Source organism: Sus scrofa, chromosome 13, assembly GCF_000003025.6.
Source record: "Sus scrofa isolate TJ Tabasco breed Duroc chromosome 13, Sscrofa11.1, whole genome shotgun sequence".
Taxonomy (NCBI): Eukaryota; Metazoa; Chordata; class Mammalia; order Artiodactyla; family Suidae; genus Sus; species Sus scrofa.
In genome coordinates this window covers 48,799,161-48,822,593 of record NC_010455.5, presented here as the reverse complement: position 1 = coordinate 48,822,593, position 23,433 = coordinate 48,799,161, and the positions used below count along the sequence as shown (strand labels likewise).

At 36.1% G+C, this 23,433-nt stretch overlaps 1 protein-coding gene across 1 annotated transcript in view; it reads left to right on the top strand.

Moving 5' to 3' along the window:
* Window positions 1–23,433, top strand: part of SUCLG2 (succinate-CoA ligase GDP-forming beta subunit) — a 439,671-nt gene that overhangs the window by 267,928 nt on the left and 148,310 nt on the right. The window lies entirely within an intron of this gene.

Sequence of the window (23,433 nt, the reverse complement as noted above, 5' to 3'; positions counted from 1 at the left end):
ATCAGGAACCTAGTCCTTCTGGCCAGGAGTTTATAGGGCTCTGATGAGTGCAATCTGAGTTAAATACACACTTACTGGCCTGAGGACAAGACCACCCTCACCCAGACCTCAGAACTGAGATTAGGGAAGGGTGGGGTAATTCCATAAGAAAATTGGAGATCTGGTAAGAAGAATCAGTGTTTTGTAGAAAGGAAAAATAAGAGGTAATGATCACATTCTTCAGCCATAAAGCAATGAGGTTGAACAAATTACTGCATAAGGATTCTTACAACCCTGAAACTTCATGATTTTATTCTATTAACTTTTCACCAATCCTATGGAGTCTGTTCTTACCCATGCATATAAGTTACCAGGTTTTTTGTATAGATGCTGTTTGAGTCGTCTAAATTTTTGACCTTATGTTATTTGTCTTGAACAGTAATGTCCACATAAGAACTAATAGCATTGAAACACTTAGCTTAATTTTGGTTTTCTATTTAAGTTGTAATTCAACTCATGAATTAGTAAAATAGCCAGGAAGCATTTAATGACCTGAATAGATCTGTGAATCACTTTTAATTTGTTCTTTTACAATTTATATGCTATGTCCATCCCTCTCAATTTTCTGTCTGCAGTGGGGGGGGGAACTGTCATCATCATAAAGAATTATATTGTCTTTTATTCATGGTCTTAATGAAAATGGGGCAAAAAGTTATGATTTGACATTTCTAAATTAAACATTTAAAGTCTGTGATCATTTGCAGGATATAGTATATGTTCAAATAATTAAAATAAATGAAAATCATATTAGTGATTAAAAAGAAAACAATCTGAATTTGAGCATGGAAGAACATGTTCTTACAGATCCTTCTAGATTTGGAGTTGGCAAGTTAAGGCCTGAGATACCATTAGTAAGTAAAATTTTACTGGTACACAACCATGTTATTTATTTACATGCTGTGTATGGTTGCTTTCTTGCTACAACAGCAGAGTTAAGTAGTTGTGATAGGAATTTTATATTCAAAGAATATTTGCTCTTTGGCCCTTCACAGAAAATTAGCTAAACCCTTCTCTATATAAATAAAAAAAATGCAGTATTATCCCCAGAATGACAACAACAGATCATTGTTTCCAAACCTAAGAAAAGCAGATTTAGGCATTAAAGTGAAACAAATGTATAAGAAGGAAATAGGATCTTTGACCTTTGTATTTTAAATCCTATGAGAATTTACTAGTCTACAAAAGGCCATTTTCCAATGAAAAACTATTCAATTAAGCTAATTTGTGTCTTTACATCACCACAAGAACTGCCTACAGATAGCTTGGTGCGCTTTTGACATATGCTGTTCTTAACTACTTACAGGTATGTTGGAATAATATCAAGTTATGGCTATGAATATGGAACTCCCAAAGACCTGTACCTATTGAGTCATCAGAGTGGTCCTTGCTAGAGACTGTGTTGTGCATAATTTAATCTTGGAGCCCTGAGAAGAGGATAAGAAAACAAAGAAAAAAGTTATTTCAGTATACCCCATCTCTACCACCTTGCTGTAAAAGCATTGTTCCACTTTATATTTGGGAAATAGTAACACAGTGAGATAGTTTCTCTGCTAAATTTACATAGTGGCAAAAATTCTGGACTTCTGGATCTTGTGAAATTCTATCACTTCTAGTGCATCATTGCCCAGTAAATGAAGGCAATAAGTATGGTGCTTCATGCATATATATATATATATATATATATATATATATATGCTGCTATATATTTATGTATGTATGTGTATATATGTGTGTACATGTATATAGATAGATAGATGCTATTGAAAACTGAATTTTAAAGTCCAGTTAATTTCAAATAACTATTGGTCACTTATTTCTGGTAGCTACTATATTGGACTACATAGCTCTTTAGTCTAAATCTAGTGGGGTTTATGTATTACTTTCAATTCAGAGGAGCTCACATTGATTCGGAGCTTATCGTGTTCCAGGAAATCTACCTCTGTTGCCAAAATTAGTTCTCTTAGCAACTCTGTGAATCTATCATTCCTGTTTTACAGATGAGATGTTTTATAGGTAATATGGATCCCAGAAAAGGTAAGAACATGACCAAGAACACAAAACTGATATGTAGCTGGTCAGGATTGAGACTCTGCTCTTGTGAGTCCAAAGCTAGTGCTCTTGTTTTAAACATGTCAGGACCCAAATTCAGTATAGTTGTGCTGGTGATAGCGATGGATAATTTAAAAGAATGTTAGAAGCAAAGATATTTAGCTGGGTTCTTAAATGTTTTGCCTTTTTTAGTACCTTGAGAAGCAAAATATAAAAGCCAAGATTGCCTTGTGCACAGTAGGGCATGAAGAAGGGACCATTTTCTTGGGACCTAATTCCAAATGTCTTTGTATTAATTCACTGCCTTTCCTGATATACAAAACCACAGCCACTTACAAGAAAAAAAAGCAGAGGGGCTGAAAAGGTAGAGGCTGGAGACCATATTATCATAGCAGTAGGACAAATTTTAGTTACTACTATCGTTCTTCTGGAAAATTTAGGTCTAGAAATCTTGTCTCATATTTTGATATTCAAAATAGGCCAGTTGCAATTCTTAAGTACTTTAATGCCAAACTTTACAAATCCAAAATTAACTAGATCTTATACACAAACTATGGGAAATATATTTTTTTTCTTATCCCTCCCTTGTGTGTGCAGAAACAGTGCATGGAGGTGTGGTTTTTAACTGGGGGCTCTTCTAACTCTTTTCCTAGCTAAAAGAGAAAGAAATGAAGTACAATTATGTATCAGTCATTTAGAAATCTGTTCTGAGATCAGACACACACTGGGATAGACAGGAATGTTTGGAGATCTTATTTGAAGTTTATTTTCAAATGTCTTTTAATGTTGAATATTCATACACTCTAAAGCCCTATAGTTATTTTACCTGAGGAGGGGTGGGAAGAGAAAAATAAGGTTTAAAGAACCTTATACTAAAAGCACAAGCTTCAAACAAGGACTAGATGACTGGGTCTCTATTAAAATAAAAAAATTATCGGCAAAAAATTTTTCCAGGAAGTATAAACAATACAGATGTCCATCAACTGATGACTAGATAAACAAAATGGGGTATATTCATACTCATCAATAAAAAGGAATGCTACAGTATGACTGACCTTGAAAGCATTATACTGAAATGAAGAAATCCAGCCACAAAGGCTGCATATGGTGTTATTCCATTTTTTGAAAGTGTCCATGATCCATAAATCTGTAGAGATAACATGAATATTAGTAGTTGCCAGGACTGGAGAAGAGGGGAGAATGGGGAGTAACTGAGAATGGGCTTTCTTTGGGGTGACAAAAAATGTTCTGAAATTAGATAGTGGTGATGTTTGCAGAAGTCTTTGAATACACTAAAAACCACTGAATTGTATACTTTTCAAGAGTGAATTTTGTAGTATATGAATTACTTCTCAAAAAAAACTTTTCTAGATATAAGATGAATAGAAAGGTAGGTCAGAGACCTTGTATTAGGAGTTGCATTTATTAATAAAGGCATAGGTTGGGTTTTATTTCCAGTTCTTCATTTATATTATCTCATAATACAGTCAGGTGACCTTAACAGTTGATCATTTTGTGTGTGTTCATGGGAAGAATAGTTAGTAATCTTGCTTTCTGTATTCCAAAGAAAAATCTATCACCTTTTGATGAACACTTGGACCTTTATATTAAAAGTCACTTTTTCCAACGTCAGCACTCTCTTGGTAAATTTAAGTTTATTGTTCTTTTTCAAATAACCCCTAGATTTATATAGTTGCTTTAAAAATTGGCTTTGATAGATGCCTTTTTAAACATTGGTTAAATAAGAATTCTGAAGAAGGATCAAGATGGCAGAGGAGTAAGACCTTCTCCCACAAACACATCAAAGAAAAAGAAAAAAAACTTTTACATGTAGAACGATTTGCACAGCACATCTACTGAACCAGGCAGAAGACCTTAAACCCCCAAGAGGGGCAAGAGACCCTCCAAATAACTGGATAGAACAAAAGGGGGAAAAAAATAGAGTGAGAGCAAAAAGGAATCAAGACAAGACTAGCACTCCTGAGAGGGAGCAGTTAAAGAGAATAGGAAGCCACACCCTGGGAAGCCACCTAACCAACAGGAAGATCAGCAGAGATGGAGGGACCTCAAAGTCACTGAGAAAAGCACAGCAGCTGGACTGTGGAGGGCAAAGCACAGTGAGCTGCACAGAAAATCTGCACCACTGGCCTGGACACCACTGCCTGAGACACTTAGGTGGGGGCTGAATGCTGAGACTCAGGCTCCAGAGGTCATTTCCAGGGAGAGGTCTAGAGTTGGCTGTGTAGAGAGCCTGAAGGGCTAGGGAGCCGTATGGCATGGGCTGGGGAGAGGAACACCATAACCTAGGGAAACTGGGAGGAGGTCTGGGCCCACAAGAGAAGCAAGGCACCATTGTTGGGGAGGGCAAGAGGAAGAGGGGCAGACCACCATGGAAATCTCTTTCCCTGTTCACATGCAGAGTCTCAGAGGGTGAGGTGCCTCTGGTGCAGGCTACAGTGGCAAGAGGCCACTTGGTCAGGCTACAGGAGACTGGGTACCTCTTGTTCAGGCTGTAGGTGGCTGGGCACCTCTTGTGTGGGCTAAGGACAATGGGGGTTAAGTGCAATGTGGCACCTCTTGCTTGATCTACAGGTGTCCGGGACAAACCACAGCACTCATCTCAGAAACCAGAGGGAGGCATGGCCCACCACCACTAGTCGTCTGCCAGGCTCCACCTGTGTCCCCAGTCACCTCAGAGGTCAGCAAAAAAAGAGGGCACTGCAATCAAGCAACACCTGTTTTTGCTCTCACTCCCTGGAAACACATCTGCCCTGCTGCTCCTGCCAAAGCTCAGGCAGCACCCACTCATTCCTGATCACTATCACTTCCCAGGACCCTGCAACTAGGAGCAGCCTGTGCAGCACCTCCTGCATGGGCTAAGCATGACATGGTGGGTCATGCATGGTCTACAGTTTGCAGGGGCAAACCACTGTAGTTATCTCTGACTCCAGAGGTGGTCGTGGCCTGCTGCCATAGGGGTCTGTGAACAGGCACCACTTGTGGCCCCAATCACCTCAGAAGGAACCACAGAGGAGGGCATTATGGCCAAACACCACCTATTGTTGCTCTCAATCCCTTGGGAACTCACACATCCTGCCACTGTAACTGCCAAATGCTCTGGGCACTGTCTAAATCTGCCTGAGGCTCATTACCACTTCCTAAGGCCCTGCAGCTAGGAATAGGCTGCACCACCTTCCTGCAGTTCCTTGCTACTGTTAAGAGCTCAGCAACCAAGCACTGACTACTAGCCCTGCCCATTGCCTCCTTCTCCCTAAAAACACACTTGGGGGATAACAGCCTGCTCACATCAAGAAAGAGACAGCAAATATCCAAACTCCCATGCCGAAAATGAATAGTAACCACACACAAAGTACAAAGGGGTGCTCTTGCATAGAAAGAGCCCTCTAAGACCATAGTAGTTGGTTTCCCTAAACTCACAGAAAAAGAAAAAAATAAGTGAAATTAAGAAGCTCAGGAACCATTCCCAGTTAAAAGAACAGGAGAATTCACTTGGAGCAGCAAACAATGAAGCAGAACTCTACAGTCTAATAGACACTGAGTTCAAAAGGGAGATAGTGAAAATACTGAAGAAATTAAGGGTGCATAGGAAGGAATTAAGAGGATATATAAATAGTAATGCAGATTACTTTAGAAAGGAACTAAAAAATATAAGGAGGAGCAAAAATAAATACAAAATTCATTTGCAGAGATGCAAACTGAGCTAAAGGTGCTAAAGAGCAGAATGAATAATGCAGAGGAATGAATTAATGACTTGGAAGATAGAATAATGGAAATCACCCAATATGGACAGCAGATAGAAAACCAAATGAAAAAACATGAAAGCAACATAAGAGTTCTATGGGATAATATAAAGTGGACCAATCTATGCATAATAGGAATTCCATAATGAGAAGAAAAAGAAAAGGGGATTGAAAATATATTTGAAAAAATTATGGCTGAAAACCTTCAAAATCTAAAGGAAACTCATATCAAAATACAGGAGGCACAGAAAGCCCCTAACAAGCTGAATCCAAACAGACCCAAACCAAGACATATTATAGTAAAAAATGGCAAATTTAAAGATAAAAGACTCTAAAGGCAGCAAGAGAAAAAAAAAAAAAAAAAAAAAAAAGAGCCTACAGTGTGCTATCTACAAGAGACTCACCTTAGGGCAAAGGACACACATAGATTGAAAGTGAGGAGATGGGAAAAATTATTTCATGCCAATGGAAAAAACAGGAAAGCAGGCATTGCAATACTCGTATCAGACAAAATAAACTTTAAAATGAAGGCTATAAAGAAAGACAAAGAAGGACACTATTTAATGGTAAAGGATCCATTCAGGAAGAGCTATTAAAATCATCAATATATATGCCCCTAATATAGGAGCACCCAGATATATACAACAAATACTAACAGACATAAAAGGAGAAATAGATAGGAATACAATCATAGTGGGAGACTTTAAGACCCCACACACATCAATGGACAAATCCTCTAGACAGAAAATCAGTAAGGCAACAAGAGATCCTAAATGACAAGATGGAAATTAGATTTAACTGACATTTTCAGGACATCCCATCCAGAAAGAATATACATTCTTTCCAAGTTCACATGGAACATTCTCAAGGATTGACCACATACTGGGGCACAAAACTAACCTCAACAAATTTAAGAGTATAGAAATTATTTCAATTATCTTCTCTGACATGAAGTGGCATGAAACTAGAAATCACCCACAGGAAAAGAAATGAGGAAAGAAAAAAAAAAACTGACTACATGGAGACTAAATAACATGCTACTAAAAAACCAATGGGTCAATGAGGAAATCAAAAAGGAAATTAAAAAATTACCTCAAGACAAATGATAATGAAGACACAACCATTCAAAATCTTTGGGATGCTGAAAAAACAGTGCTTAGAGGTAAATTTCTGTTAATTGTTTTAGAATGTTAAGCAGTTTGTGTGGACAAATTGACATGTGTGAGCTTTCAGATGTTGCCTGCAGATTTCCAAAAATATTTGTAAGATTTTCGATGTGTTGAAATACATTCAATTATTTTTATAGTTTTATTTTTAATTTTTACAAAACTCTAGCTACATTAACAATAAGAATGCTAATAAGCAAGGATGACAAGAATATAAAGAAATACATACTCCCTTTCATTTGGCAATTGCTGTGTAATCAGTAAAACCTGTTTGAAGAGTAGTTTTGGTATAGATCAGTAGCCATAAAAATGTTCATAATTGAAGGGGGCATGGCCAAGATGGTAGAGTAGGAAGAACTTAAGCTCACCTCCTCCAATGGGCACAACAAAATTACAGCTATTTAAAGAGCAGCTATTGATGAGGATGACCTGAACTCTAGCAGAAAACTATTTGACAACTAAAGATAAAAAGAAGGATCCACAGCAAGGTGAGTAGAAGAGGAAGAGACACAGTGTAGTCAAAATCCATACCCCAGGTAGTCAATTCACAAACAGGAATATAATCACAATTAAAGAGTTTCTCCTAGGTAGCAAGAAGTCCAAGCCCCACATTGGACTCCCCAGGCCTGCAGTCCTATATCAGAAGGAAGAGTCACATGAGGTCCAGCATGGCTTACTTTCAGGAGAGCTGGGGGGTGCTGTAGGAAATAGATTCTATTCATAAAGGGTGCACACAAAAATATCACAATCTTCAAGACCTAAGGCAGAAGCAATAATTTGAAAAGAGCCCAGGTCAGATCCACTTTTTGCTAATGGAGATTCTCCCAGAGAGGCCGGACGTAACTGGGGACTCACCCTGAGGACGTACATGCTGGTGGCAGCTATTTTGGGGAGCTCATTCTACCCTGATGACATTGTGCTGGTGATTGTCATTTTGGAATGCTTCCTCTAGCTTATTAGCATTGATATCTGACACACACACACCCAACAGCCAGTTAGCACCAGTCCTGTGACCTCCCTTCCCCAGCCCAGGACAAACAACTAGCTGCACAGGGCCACAGCCCCACCCATGAGCAGAACAACTGCTGTAGGACCCTTGAGCTTCCTAGGCAACTCCAGACACAGCCCCAACCACTACTGGGATAACACCAACTACAGGACCCTGGCAGCTCTGCAACCAGTTGCATCAGAACCCAGACCACATGCAAGTAGGCTGGCAGAAGACTTGGACCTTCCAGGCCCCAGCCTGCTCAACGGAAGGCCAGCATCAACTCCAGGACCCCTGAGTCTCCAGACAGCAACTCCATGATGTCTGCCCACTAGTGTGACAGCACCACAACTGGAACTATCCAAGCCAAGCAGTCAACCTTGCCATGGCCTGGCTTCATCCACCAGGGGTCAGCATATCTGCACTAGGCAGAACTTGGCAACAACTGGGCTTGGGGCCAGCCATGCTTATTATACTGGTGACCAGTAAAGAGTGTAGTTCTGGGCCCCATGAGGCTTCTCCTACATATGCCCAGTTTCTAAGATAGGGAAGTGTAACTGACCTACCTATCTAAAAGAAAATCTATCAAAATTAGGTGACAAAGGGATGTATTCCAAATGAAGAAACAAGATTAAAATCCCAGAAGAACTAATTAAAAGTGGAGATAAGCATACCACCTGATAAAAAAATTCAGGGTAATGATTATAAAGAACTCAAAGAACTAGAGAGAAGAATTTATGAACATTATGAGAAGTTTAGCAAAGAGCTAGAAACTAAAAAAACCAAACAGAACCTAAGAAAACAATAACTGAAATTTAAAAATACACTAGAAAAATCAATAGAAGGTTAGAAGATACAGAGGAACAGATCAACAAATGGGAAGACAGAGTAGTGAAAATCACTCAAGCTAAAAAGAAAAAATGAATAAAAAAGTAAGAGGACAGTTTAACAGACATCTGGAACAACATCAAGCATACTGATATTCCCATTATATAGTTCCCAGAAGGAGAAAGGTAGGGGAGGGGAGAAAAGGTATGTGAAGACATAATAACTGAAATTTTTGTTAGGCTGAGAAAGAAAACAGGCATCTGGTCCCAGAAAACACACAGAGTTCCAAACAAGATCAATCCAAACAGGTACACAATAAGCACATTGTAATTAAAATGACAAAAAAATGAAAGATAAACAGTGTTAAAAGCACAGGGAAGGAGTTCCCCTCATGGTGCAGAGGAAGCAAATCTGACTAGGAACCAGGAGGTTGCAGGTTCGATCCCTGGCCTTGCTCAGTGGGTTAAGGATCTGGCATTGCTATGAGCTGTGGTGTAGGTCACAGACATGGCTCGGATCTGGTGTTGCTGTGGATGTGGCATAGGCTGGCAGCTGTAGCTCTGATTATACCCCTAACCTGGGAACCTCCACATGCCATGGGTATGGCCCTAAAAAAAAGACAAAAAGACAAAAAAAAAACAAAAAAAAAAACACAGGGAAAATCAATAAGTTACATTCAAGGGAACTCCTATAAGGATATCAACTGGCTTTTTGGCAGAAACATTGCAGGCCATAAGGCAGTGTCATGATATGTTTAAAATGATAAAAGGGAAAAGCCTAAAGCCAAGAACAATCTACTCAGCATGGCTATCATTCAGCTTTGAGTAGAAGTAAAGAGTTTTACTGACAAGCAAAATCTTAATTTAGTACCATGGAACTAGCTTTACAAGAAATGTTACAGGGGCTTTTCTAAGCAGAAAAGAAAAGACAGCAACTAGAAATATAAAAATTATTAATGGAATATCTCCTTAATGAAGACAAGTATACAATAAAGTTAGTAGATCAACCACTTATAAAGCAAGTAGGAAGGTTAAAAGACAAAAGTAGAAAAATCATTTATATCCAAAATAAGTAGTTACAAGATACACAAATAATAGACTGTAAAATATGTCAAATACAATAAATGTGGTGTCAGGGGGAGGATATATATATAAATATAAAACTATATAAAACTTAAATATAAAATTATACTTAAGCTTCATGGTAATCCCAAATAAATCTATAGTAGATACACAAAAAAAGAATTAAGAAAGCCCAACATAACACTACAGATAGTCACCAAATCACAAGGGAAAAACAGCAAAAAAAAAAAAAAAAAAAAAAAAGGAACAAAAAAGAACTACAAAACAAACCATAAACACTAACAAATAGCAGTAAGTACGTATTTATCAATAATAGCTTTAAATGTTCATGGACCCAATACTCCAATAAGAAGACATAGAATGGCTGAATGGATATAAAAGCAAGACCCATATCTGCTGCCTATAAGATACTAAGTTCAGACCTTAAGACACAAACAGACTGAAAGTGAGAAATGGAAAAAAGGTATTTTATGCAAATAGAAAAAAAAAGCTGAGATATCAATACTTGTAACAATAGAGACTTTAAAACAAAGACTATAACAAGAGACAAAGAAGGATGTTACATAAGTTTAAAGGGATCTACCCAATAGGAAGATAAAACATTTATAAATATACATGCAGTAAATATAGGAGCACCTAAATACATAAAACAAATATTAACAACTATAAAGGGAAAAATCGAGAGTAATAGAATGATATTACGGGACTTTACCCCACTTACCTCAATGAATAGATCATTCAGACAGAAAATTAATAAGAAAACACTGGTTTTAAATAACACACTAGACCAGATGAACTTAATATATTATGAATATTCCATCCAGAAGCAGCTGAATACACATTCTTTTCAATGCTCATGGAACATTTTCCAGGAGAGATCACATCCTAAGCCACAAAACAAGTTTCAGTTACTTTAAGAATATTGAAATCATATCAAGCATCTTTTCTCATCTCAAAACTTTGAGGCTAGCAATCAACTACAAGGAAATAAACAAACAAAACCAGCAAAAAACACAGCCACAGGGTTCCTGAGTAGTATTCTACTAAATAATCATTGGGTCATGGAGAAATCAAAGAGGAAATAAAAAAATAATTGGAGACAAATGTAAATTATAATAATTCAAAATCTGTTAGATACAGCAAAAGCAGTTCTAAGAGGGAAGCTTATAGTGATACAAGCCTACCTCAAAAAGCAAGAGAAATTTCAAATAAACAACCTAACCTTACACCTAAAGGAACTTGAAAAAGAAGACCAAACAAAACCCAAAGTTAGTAGAAAGGGGGAAAAAAAAGATCAGAGCAGAAATAAATGAAATAGATACTAAAGAACAATAGAAAAGATCAGTGAAACTAAGAACAGGTCCTTTGAAAAAATAAAATTGATAGACCTTTAGCCAGAATCATCAAGAAAAAAAGAGAGGGCCCACATAAATAAAGTCAGAAATGTAAAACCAAACATATATGGTTAACTAATCTATGACATAGGAGACAAGAATGTACAATGGGAAAAAGACAGACTCTTCAGTAAATGATGTTGAAAAAACTGGACAGGAAGTTCCTGTTCTGGCTCAGTGGTAGTGAGCCTGACTAGTATCCACAAGGATGCAGGTTCAATCCCTGGCCTTGCTTAGTGAGCTGAGGATCCAGTGTTGCTGTTAGCTGTGATGTAGGTCTCAGACATGGCTTGGATCCCACATTTCTGTGGCTGTGGCATGGACTCAGCCCTTAGGCAGGGAACTTCCATTTGCTGCAGATGTGGCCCCCCTAAAAAAAACAAGAAAAAAAAACCTGAAAGCTACATACAAAAGGATTAAATTGGATGACTTCCTACATCATATACAAAAATAAATTCAAATGGATTAAAGACTTAAATGTAAGACCCCAAGCCATAAAATTTCTAGAAGAAAATGTAGGCAGTACATACTACTAGCAGTATTCTTTTGGATATGTCTCCACAGGCAAGGGTAAAAATAAACCAGTGGGACCACAAATGATCATCTCAGTAGATGCAGAAAAAAATTTTGAAAAATTCAACATATATTCATGATAAAAACTCTCATCAAAATGAGTGTAGAAGATATATATATCAACATAATAAACACCATTTATGAGAAACACTTGGCTGACATTGTACTCAGTGGTGAAAACCTGATATTTTTTCCTCCAAAATTTGGGAACAAAAGACAAAGAATGCCCACCCTCACCATGTCTACTTAATATAGTATTGGAAATCCTAACCACAGCAATTAGTCAAGAAAAGGAAATAAAGTCATCCAGATTGGACTTGAAGAAAAACTGTCACTATCTGCAGATGGCATAATACTTTATATAGAAAACCCTAAAGTCTCCACCAAGAAAATTATTAGAACTAATAAATGAATTCAGTAAAGTTGCATAAAATAAGATTAATATACAGACATCTTTTGTGTTTCTATACAATGAACTATCAGAAATAAAAACCAAGAAAAAGATCTCATTTAAAATCTCATCAAAAATAATAAAGTAGCTAGAAAAAATTTTAACCAAGAAGGGTAAAAGACCTCTACTCTAAAAAAGATAAATCATTGATGAAGGAAATTGAAAGTGATACAAAGAAATGGAATGGTACCCTGTACCCTTGGATTTGAAGAATTAATATTGTTAAAACAGCCATACTACTCAAAGCCATCTACAGATTTAATGTGATCCCTACGAAAAATTACATTTTTCACAGAACTAGAACAAAATCCTAAAATTTATATGGAACAATAAAAACCCCAAATAGAAAAATACTGGAAAAAAAAATGGATAAACCTGGGGCATCACCTTCCCTGACTTCAGACTACACTACACAGCTGTAGTAGTCAAAACAGCATGGTACTGGCACAAAAACAGACAATTAGATTAATGGAACAGAATAGAAAGCCCAGAGATAAACCCACACAAATTTGATCAGTTAACATATGACAAAGCAGGCAATATTATACAATGGAGGAAAAAAAACAAGTCTCTTCAATAAAGTGTTCTGGGCAAATTGGACAGCAATATGTAAAAGAATAAAATTGAACAATTTCTCACACCATGCACATGAATAAACTTAAAAATGGATTAAAGACCTAAATTTAGGACCATAAACCATAAAATGTCTTGAAGAAAACATAGGAGTACACTATTTAACATTAGTTTTAGCAATATTTTTTGTATATGTCTCCTCAGGCAAAATAAAGAAAAGAAAAAATAAATAAATGAGACCTAATTAATCTTAAAAACTTTTGCACAACAAAAATCAGAACAAACAAACAAAAACAAAATACACTGGCAAGAGAAAACATTTGCAAATTATGTCTGATAAGGGGTTAATATCCAAAATATATAAATAAATGACTATGTATGAAATAAGATACAAGGATGTAATGTACAGCACAGAGTATATAGCTAATACCTTGTAATAAGTTTAAGTGGAGTGTAATCTATAAAAATATTGAATCCCTATGTTGTACCCTTAAGCTTATATAATAATGTAAATCAGCTAAGTTTAATTTAGAAAGTATTCTTAATATATGCTGCAGAAGAGCAGTAACAAAACAATATATTATTTTTAAAATTTGTCCATGTGTTTATATATTTATAGAAAATTGATCATAAGGGTATAAACTAATTTGATATTCTTTTAATTTAATGTATTGGTTCTCAACTTAGGGACAGTTTTACTCCCCTGGGGACTTCTGACAATATCTGAGATATTTCTGTTTGTTACAACTGGGAGAGAGCCACTCACTTCTAATAGCACTGAAAATGCAGATAAATAGTCTCACCTATAGGACAGCCTTCCAAAAGAAAAAAATTATTCAGTACAAAATTAATAGTGTGAGATTGAGAAACCCAGATTTAATTGTATTTACTTATTTACTGTGGTAAATATTGGTTACTGGTCTAATAAAAATAAAGTTACCAAAAATACTGTATCAAGTGCAACTAGAAAAGAGTTTGCTTAATAGATAAATGTGTTCAAGTTAAAAGGATTTAAATTCATTTATACCATTCTTTGTTAGGGATCTTGAATTAATATGCAATGCAACTCTTTTCTAAGTGAAAACTTAGTAAATCATATGGGTATTTTACATAATATTTTATGTTCAAAGAATCAGTATCAAATTGTAAAAGAAAAGATGGTTAACACAGACCCAAGTAAAAGTTTGTTTTTAAACTGATCTGTTTAAATAATGTTTCAGAATTTCTTCATTTGCTTTACATTGTAGTAATTCAGAATAAATGCTAATTTTAGTCTTAGGCCTAGGATTGAAATAATTAGTCAGTAATTCTCAACTAATGTGTATTTCATGGATATAGTCCCCCCCCATATTTTTCAATACATAGGAATTATTTTTTTCTATAGTATGTGTAGTGAGATATTAGTGGTCTTTCATTGTCGTTTGGAGTCCCTTAAACTTTGAAGTTATGATGTCTATAATTCTAATACTTGCAATTATGCCACATTGGGTTCCAGTGATATGTCAAATAGTATGTCGATCTATGTTGCAGCCTTTAGTTGAGGTCATACTTGCTGTTTAGAAACAGGCGTAGTATAAGGATAAGCCAACACTGCAGAAACATGACTGGTTAGAGGAATATGGCAGAGTTTGCCTCCTGCATATTAAAAAAATTGTTTAAGCCATGCAACATTTCTTTGCAAACTGCGTCGGAGTGCTGGTGAGGACAAAATACTACTCAAACTTGTCATCACTTTGGTGCTCAAGTTGCAAATGTGGTTGGTGAGTTGCACATTCTTCTGAGTTTGTTCATCCTTGGAATATAATATCTAAAATTGTAGTTTTCAAAGTGTACCATGAACACTTTTTCAGGATCATGGTCCCAACACAAATGTCATTTTAAAAATTAGAGCTTGAAAAATATAGCTCATTAAGTTTAATTCAAACAAATGTTTATCTAACATCTGTTCTTCCTTGGCAACATGGCAGCTGCTAGGCAAAAACAATACATAATGACAAACCCTCTACTCAAGGAGTGAATAATCCAGATGTATTTAGAACTCAATAGAACTTAGAGAAGTGATGGAAAATGAAACACTAGAAAAACCTGAGAAGTATTTTCTATAATGATAATCATGCCATGTGTTCATGTAATGTTTATAGCCATTTGAGGATTTTATGTCTTTGGGAGCATTTTATGTATTAAAAAGATTTTTCAGAGACTTAAATTGGCTTAAAAGTCAATAAGTTATGATTTAAAAGCCTACTTCCTAAACTTATAGATCTTCTCACTCTATTTATAAATCTATCCAATTTTAACAAATCTTAAAATTTCATGTTTTGATTCATAAAATCATGAATCATGATTTGATTCATGTTTTGGTCTGTTTTTAAGCTTAGTGAAATTTCTTTAAACTCTCAAACTGTCATACAATTTTAATACATTCTATTTTCTTTTTGATTGTTCTTAATTTTGTAATAAACTATCCTAAGCACTTAAGGAATTCTTGGCAGATCTAATAAATTAAAGTTAAAACAGTCATTGTTAAATTATCTTAAATGTGCTGATATTGTTTATATAGTTAGTAAGATTTAAATTTAAAATCCCAACTCTTTTTCAGGTGCTCCCACACACATTAGATCAGAAACATGATGCTGACTTGTAAATCTAAACATTTCTTATGCAGACAAGTGCACAAAATACCATATTTTGCACAAAATAGTGAACATTTGCATGTCTTAAACATTTCTTTGCTTGACTTGAAATGTCCCTGGATTAGCTGAAGTTATAACAGCTAGTCACTTTGGTCTGGACATAGGAGAGTGAGACTCCTCCTTACAGCCTGATCAGGATGGAAGTCTGGCTCCCTACTTGACTTTTTCTGGCTTGGGTGGAACGGGTCACAGGTTATTTCTCTGGTTTCTCCCTAAAGTAGTGAAATGATGGTGTAAATGGTTTCTATCCTGCTAGGTGGCTCCTTTTCTTGTCCTTTAGCTAAAGAGAACAAATTCTGTTAGAACAATTCTTTTCTGTTGGCATTTGCAGATTCTATAATTCCAAGACTGGAATATATGGGATAAAAAGAAAATCCAGGAAACTCATCACTTCATTCCTCGTTTCCTAAGGTGCCTAGGAAATCTTCTTTTATTCACCTTTCATAGTCATCTTATGTTTGTTTAATACATGAGGTGCAAGATTTTTAGCTATACTTTTGGAAGAAAAAGAGGAATATGTATGTGCTCCATCTTCTTTGAAGTGGATGACCCCTTCAAATACTGTGACCTAACTTCATTTAGGAGGAAAAAAATGCTATTATTTTCTATAATCCTTTTGCTAAGTTGCTCATTCTAGTTGTTTATTATTTTTTTACTATTAAAAATTTTAGTCATGATTTTTGTTAAAATTTTTGAAATTAAGGAAATGCAAAAAAAGGAAATTAAAATTTCTCATAATTCCACTGCTGCTGTTCACATCTTGGTGTGCTTCCTTTCATTCATTTTCAGTGCCTCAACAGAAAGACAGATGGATAGATTTGTTTTGCTGTCTAGGATAACACTTCATATGTATTTTATCATTTTCATCTTTATGGGCATTTTTTCAACTGCCATCACCTCTTCTTTGATTATCTTCTGAAAGCAGCAACCATATATAGAGGTGAGATGAAAATCCTGGTAGTCAGTTGTCAAACATGTTCTTGGACAGTGCTGTCAAGAAATATATTGTTGTATACTATTACAATTATGGGAACCCACATTTCCAGGAGGGAATAAAAACTTTCTATATACTCCTACTTTTATTTATCCACTTAAAAACCTCATATTTGAGGGAGTTAATATTAATAATCATGGATGTGCAAACCAGACCTGAAATTATTCGACATCTGTGAATTTCTGCACCCTTCAAGAAAAGAGCTCTTAGTTCAGTCTATCCAAAGACTATCCCAGTGGATAATATATCAGGGTTCATAGTTTTCTTTTAGAAATTTCTTTCAAGAAATGCTCAACTTGAATTCATGACTTTGGTTTCATTTGGTTGAAAGCAGAACTTGAAACAGATTCTTATGCAAATGATGTACTGAGATCATGTTCTCTGGAGAAGCACAAGAGGGGTGAGGGGAAGGGCAGAGTGCAAGGGAAGGGACTAAACAAAGCTGAGAGAAGTTTAGCCCACGCCAGATCTGTGGGAGCTCTAGAGCATGAATTGCACCCAGAGTTTGTCTCATCCAGAGAGGAGCGTGCTGGACCATTCAATACCCTCATCATCAGTGGTTATGGCTTCCCTTGGAGGAGAGGGTTGGTTTGGGCAACCCCTCAGGTATCTCTGAATTCGGCAGCTCCTGTCACTCAAGGGCATTTCTCTGGAGAAGGATACACTATAAGCTGTCAACTGTCATCACCCATAGAAGGTGGAGAACAGATATATCTACTACAACTTCTTTATTCAATAAAAACTAGTGCTAGTGCCAGTATTAGGTATTGTCTACTGCCTTAGGGCACAATGGGAAACCAGGTACCATCTGTGTCCTCTAAACTCTTCGGCTTCGCAATAAATATAGGAGATAGACTTAAAATCAACGTCACAAAAATTAGAGTATGATTAATAGCAGAGACATCAGGAAAAAGTGTTCTAAAATAAAGTAACATGAATTCCTGGTAAAGAAATTTGTCTTTTCCCCAGGGTGGAAACGATGGCTTGTCTAAGGAGGCTGCTTTCGAGCTAAGAACTGATGAATAAATGTACTGAACTAAAGTACTAGCTAATAGGGGATGAGAGAAGCATAAGAGACCCTTCCAGGTAGAAGGGGAATAGCATGTGTAAGGATCCTGTACAGGTACATGGCACATTCTTTTAAATACGTATAAGTAATATTCAGGCACAGAAAGCAAGGGGAAGGCATTGGAGAGAATATATAAATGATTGCCACATGAATGCTGCATAAAAAAAATTATCTCAAAACTCATTGGCTTAAAATAATAAACATTAATTTTGCTTTTGAGTCTGAATCAGTGATTTAGGCTGGGCTCTTTTTGAGTTGTTTCATTCACATGTCAGTAAACCAGCTAGCCACCCATTGATTTAGCTTGCCTTTAGCTGGGACACTTGGGTAACTTGTTCTGTTCTTTTTTAAAACATTTTTATTATAGTTGATTTATAATGTTCTGTCAATTTCTAATGTACTTGTTCTGTTCTATGTGTCTCATTCTTCAGCATCCTAGTCAGGGTGTATTCTCAAAATCACAGAAGAGCAAGAGCAAAACCAAAAACATGCAAGGACTTTTTTAGGCATCTGAATCATGACTATTAACATTCCATTGGCCAAAAAAAAAAATAACATGGCCAAATTTAAAACCAAGATACAATAAATTTACTCTGCTTCTTTATGGGAGTTGCTAAAAAACCCATTTCAAAAGGCATGGACACATGAAAGGATGAAGAATTGGGCCATTGATGTAATCAATCTTGTAACAGAAAACTGGGCAGGGGCCACACAGTTCTGGATCTTAGACTGTACCAAATTGCCATGACCCACACAGTGGCCATTTGCAAGTCTGTAGCAGAAATCGGCCTCATCTATCTCCTCAGCCCTGCCTTAGAAATTAACCTGTTTCATCAGTTGCATCATTTTCCCTTTTCACCTACAGGCTGCACTTGTATTCCACATAACCCCTATTCTGTTCCTACTGTGTTCCCTCCCTGTATCACTGAACTTCGTATTTAATGCACATTGTGCATTCCGTGAGAAGTTCTAAGTGATTTATACTCCATGCATTAACTAAGCTGTCAGCTACTCCTCTGAGATAGTTATGTATCACAAAATGGTAAAGAACTCTGTAATAGAAAAGTATAATTACCATTTATAGGTGCAGCCCAGAGAGGTGCCAAGAGATTCTTGAATGAATTTTCCCCCAGTATCTCAGAAGTACAAGACTGAACAATTGTCCCCATGAGTCCTGATTTCTAGTCTAGATTATAATATAGTCACTCTAGTCCCTGTTTTATAAGAAAATCCTATGTTTAGTTTTGATTTCTATAGGGAGATAAGAAAACACCAGTTTTATGCTCCTTCATCCAAATGTTAGCAATGTGAGGGAACCACATGGTTTTCCTAACAAATGAGGGAAAGACAGGAAAAAAAAATGTGTGGTCCTTATAGCACATTCCTCCAATGAGAGAAGAATCAGTAATACATTATGTTTCATCAATGAATGGAGTAACAGGGCATTATATTCTTATAATTTTGCATGTCTAAATATATTGCAAGGAAAAAGTCATTACAAGAATCTATGACATCGATTTCAATTATTCTTATGAAAAAAGGGAAATTGTATGTACTAAAAGCAAAAAATGAGAAAACTCAAGTGGGAATATAACTGGTCTCCACAAGTATGTCACCCACTAAAATTTGAATAAGTGTCCCATTAGCATCTTTTTCTGTGAAAAGTGTTGGGGTTTTTTTTGTTTTGTTTTTGTTTGTTTTTTACTTTTGCTAAAATCGCTTTTAAAAATTAATGAATATTGTCAAAATATATATATATATATATATATTTTTTTTATTTTCCCACTGTACAGCAAGGGGGTCAGGTTATCCTTACATGTATACATTACAATTAGTTTTTCCCCCACCCTTTGTTCTGTTGCAACATGGGTATCTAGACAAAGTTCTCAATGCTATTCAGCAGGATCTCCTTGTAATCTATTCTAAGTTGTGTCTGATAAGCTAAGCTCCCGATCCCTCCCACTCCTTCCCCTCCCATCAGGCAGCCACAAGTCTTTTCTCCAAGTCCATAATTTTCTTTTCTGAGGAGATGTTCATTTGTGCTGGATATTAGATTCCAGTTATAAGTGATATCATATGGAATTTGTCTTTGTCCTTCTGGCTCATTTCACTCAGTATGAGGTTCTCTAGTTCCATCCATGTTGCTGCAAATGGCATGATGTCATTCTTTTTATGGCTGAGTAGTATTCCATTGTGTACATATACCACATCTTCCGAATCCAATCATCTGTCAATGGACATTTGGGTTGTTTCCATGTCTTGGCTATTGTGAATAGTGCTGCAATGAACATGCGGGTGCACGTGTCTCTTTTAAGTAGAGTTTTGTCCAGATAGATGCCCAAGAGTGGGATTGCGGGGTCATATGGAAGTTCTATGTATAGATTTCTAAGGTATCTCCAAACTGTTCTCCATAGTGGCTGTACCAGTTTACATTCCCACCAACAGTGCAGGAGGGTTCCCTTTTCTCCACAGCCCCTCCAGCACTTGTTATTTGTGGATTTATTAAAAGAAGATGTAAAGAAATGGAAAGATATTCCATGTTCCTGGATTGGGAGAATCAATATTGTGAAAATGGCCATACTACCCAAGGCAATCTACAGATTCAATGCAATCCCTATCAAATTACCCATGACATTTTTCATGAACTAGAACAAACAATCCAAACATTTCTATGGAACCACAAAAGACCCAGAATCGCCAAAGCAATCCTGAGAAACAAAAACCAAGCAGGAGGCATAACTCTCCCAGACTTCAAGAAATACTACAAAGCCACCGTCATCAAAACAGTGTGGTACTGGTATCAAAACAGACAGACAGACCAATGGAACAGAATAGAGAATCCAGAAATAAACCCTGACACCTATGGTCAATTAATCTTTGACAAGGGAGGCAAGAACATAAAATGGGAAAAGGAAAGTCTATTCAGCCAGCATTGCTGGGAAACCTGGACAGCTGCATGCAAAGCAATGAAACTAGAACACACCCTCACACCATGCACACAAATAAACTCCAAATGGCTGAAAGACTTAAATATACGACAGGACACCATCAAACTCCTAGAAGAAAACATAGACAAAACACTCTCTGACATCAACATCATGAATATTTTCTCAGGTCAGTCTCCCAAAGCAATAGAAATTAGAGCAAAAATAAACCCATGGCACCTCATCAAACTGAAAAGCTTTTGCACAGCAAAGGAAACCGAAAAGAAAACAAAAAGACAACTTACAGAATGGGAGAAAATAGTTTCAAATGATGCAACCAACAAGGGCTTAATCTCTAGAATATATAAGCAACTTATACAACTCAACAGCAAAAAAACCAATCAACCAATGGAAAAATGGGCAAAAGACCTGAATAGACATTTCTCCAAAGAAGATATACAGATGGCCAACAAACACATGAAAAAATGCTCAACATCGCTGATTATAAGAGAAATGCAAAATATATATTTTTTTAACATTTAACTTCAGCTCCCTGGTCAAGTAATTAGAAAATTTAAGAGGATAGATTATATTTGTTCAGTCCCCAAGAACTGTGGAAAAGAAAGAAATGCATAGCCAAGGACCTTGGTCATATTTGCAAAGCATCAAGCATCTTGGCTTTTTTTTTTTTTTTTTTTTTTTGGTCAGCTCCTTGGCATATGGAGGTTCCCAGGCTGGAGGGTGCTGCTCAAATCAGAGCTGTAGCCACTGGCCTACACCACAGTCACAGCAGTGCTGGATCTGATCCACATTGTGGCCTACGCACAGCTCACAGCAATGCCAGATCCTTAAACCACTGAACAAGACCAGATATCAAACTTGCATCCTCATGGATGCTTATTAGATTCATTTCCCCTGAGCCATGATGGGAATTCCTTGGCTTCTTAACTAGATTGAGAATGGGCCACAGCTCCTCTTGTATAACATGACTTTGAATTCTGCATGTTGTTCAGTACTTTGATGAGAAGAAGGCAGAGATATTAGAAGGTTCTACAGCTGTCAGCCTGTAAGAGCTTCCCTCCATTCCTAGCTCTTAGAGCACATTTTTTATCAGAGAAAGAAGGCTACTCAGATTGTTTCATTTTGTTAAGAATAAAATCTGTGGGTTTTGCATTGAATCCACAGCTTTTATTCATAAAGAAAATGGTAAAATTGAGAAAATTCTTACAGAGTGCTATGGTCATTCAGATAGTTTTAGTTCCAACTCCAAGATTATTTTTATGAGAGCTGATTGAACAATAGGAATTGTATTATCTCACATATCCATAGATGAGTGTAATATCCTCTTCTCAAATTGATCCTTTTTTATCTTTCTTTATAGCCTTTGTTTTTAAGTCTATTTTGTATGAAATGAGTATTTCAACACCTAGCTTTCTTATCGTTTCCACTTTCATGAAGTATCTTTCTCTATACCCTCATTTTCAATTTATATGTGTCCTTTGAACTAAGGTTGGTCTCTTTTAGGCAGCATATTGTAGATTTTTTTTTAATCCAGTCTTACCATCTATGTCTTTTGAATGGAGTATTCTGTCCATTGACATTTAAGGTAATTATTGATAAATATGTATTTATTGACATTTTAAACCTTATTTTCCAGTTGATTCTGTTTCTCCTTTTTTTTTTTTTTGGCTGGATGGTTTCCTTTTATTTTATGCTTGTATCCTCTTCTTTTTGTTTTTTCTTTGTGTGTGTGTCAATCTAATGTTTATTTTTGATTTGTGATTGCTCTGTTTTTCAGGTCTGTTAACCCCTTCCTATATCTGCTTGCTTTAAACTGATAGTCATATAGGGTCTAACACATTCTTAAAAAAAGTCTAGATTTTCATATTCTCCTTTCTACATTTAAACTTATCTCTATTTTTAAAAATCTGTATCTCATGAGTTTGTTATCTTTTCATTGGTGTTCTTTCCTAAATATTTTATAATAATCTCCTGTAGTTTTCCTTTGGGCTCATGGATTATGTAACAGTGAATTTCTTGAGTGAATTTCATGTAGTCTTTTTAGCCATTTTTTGATTCTTGATTTCTTGGTTTCTGTTTTAATTTTACTACTCATGTCTGTTATGATAGTGGGAAATTTTGTTTGTTGAGAACACAGTCTATATGACAGTGAAACTTTAAAGTTTTTTAACATTTCTTTTTTTGTCTTTTTTTTTTTTTTTTGGAAGGTGTGTGAGCCTGCAGCCTTTGGAAGGTTGCCAGGCTAGGATTTAAATTGGAGCTGTAGCTGCCAGCCTCCACATAGCTACAGCATCACCAGATCTGAGCCACATCTGTGACCTACACCACAGCTCACAGCAATCCTTAACCCACTGAGGCCAGGGATCAAACCCATGTCCTCATATATCCTAGTCAGGTTCATTACTGCTGAGCCACATGGGAGCTCCCTGTTAACATTTCTTTATGACATAATTAATTACTATAGGTGGTGGGTTCGTATTTGAGAAGAATTTATTGGTATGGAGCTATACATATTGCTATTAAATCAAGCAGTAATTCTATTTTCAAATCATCTCTATCCTTATTAAATTTTCGTTAGCTTGGTTTCTCAATTTTTAATAGAGTTGTGTTAAAAGTTCCCAGTTTCAATTTGTTTATATATATGAATATTAGGTAATATTGTCAGAGGTATAAATTTATGATTATTGTATCTTTGGGAGAGTTATTCCTTGTGTTGTTATTGTTAGTATTCTTACTTATCCCCAATAATATTTTGGACTTAGGTTCTATTTAATTTGTTATTATACTATGACCCCAGATTTTGGAGGGATTTCCATTTTACTGGCATA